The sequence below is a fragment of the Equus asinus genome, chromosome 21 (assembly GCF_041296235.1).
Source record: "Equus asinus isolate D_3611 breed Donkey chromosome 21, EquAss-T2T_v2, whole genome shotgun sequence".
NCBI classification, from domain to species: Eukaryota; Metazoa; Chordata; class Mammalia; order Perissodactyla; family Equidae; genus Equus; species Equus asinus.
Window position 1 is genome coordinate 81,049,648 of NC_091810.1, and position 1,248 is coordinate 81,050,895.

Genomic DNA, 1,248 nt, shown 5'->3' on the forward strand with positions numbered 1-1,248 from the left:
CACAGATCTGCCAATCATCTATGTCATCCCCAACTGAAACTTCTTATTGCCTTCTGGATTAAGTCAAGGTTCCTCAGCATAGCAGACAGTCCCATCAGGTCTGCTTCCTGCCAACCTTTCCTGCCACTTCTGCCGAAATGACACTTGCCTAATGACAGAGACTGCAAACTGGTAGCCCCTAGGCTGGCCACGGCTGGCCGATGAGGTGTCTTATTATTATTTTTTTTTCAAAGATTGGCACCTGGGCTAACAACTGTTGCTAATCTTTTTTTTTTTTTTTTCCTGCTTTATCTCCCCAAACCCCCCTTGTACACAGTTGTATATCTTAGCTGCACGGCCTTCTAGTTGTGGGATGCGGGACGCCGCCTCAACGTGGCCTGACGAGGGGTGCCATGTCCGCGCCCAGGATCCGAACCCTGGGTCGCCGCAGCGGAGCGCGCGAACTTAACCACTCGGCCACGGAGCCGGCCCGAGGTGTCTTATTTGGGTCACAAGTTTTTGAATGTTTTCCATAACTTGCTGAATCTTGAAAAGTGAAAAATTTCCCATAAAACCTGTCTTTCAGGCTTCTCTGGAAAAACCTAAGAACTGGCCACCGTGGTCCCACGTATCTACCTCGCAGAGTGGTGGCTGCCCCCTTTCGGCAGGAATGACAACCATAGTTTTCAACAGACTACCCCCGGCGCCGCCCGCCCCCGCCCCCGCCCCCGCCCCCCCATTCAATTTCCTGGGTGCTTCCCTTCCCGTAGATACTCAGTGGCATCTCTGGATTTCCAGTGTAGGGACACTGCATTGCTCATTTTCTTCTGCACAGAGCATCCTTCCTTTCTCCTTTTATGCCTGCGGAAGCTAAAAACCTTTGTGTCTCACTACCTGTCACTTTCCTCCAGGAGCCTTTCTCTGAACCTGTGCTGGACTAAGCGTCCCTTTCTGTATTTCCATATCGCACCGTACATCCTGGGTCACATCCCATGCCGCATTACATTCAGATTAAACGTTTGTGTTTGAGTTCCTCACAAAGCTCACCTCAAGAACTGAGCGACTGGAAATCCTCAGTGGAGATTTCTTGAGCCATTTACTCATTCTTCATTCCATCAACAACCATGAAGAGGGCGGCCACATGTGGCTGATATCTTAAAGGATGAGCGTGTCACTCGTGAAATACCTGCGACTCCCCACTCGTTCCTCAGGAGCACAGTGTCCCAGAGAACTACAACTCCCATCAGGACCTTCGGGATCCCCGCCCCC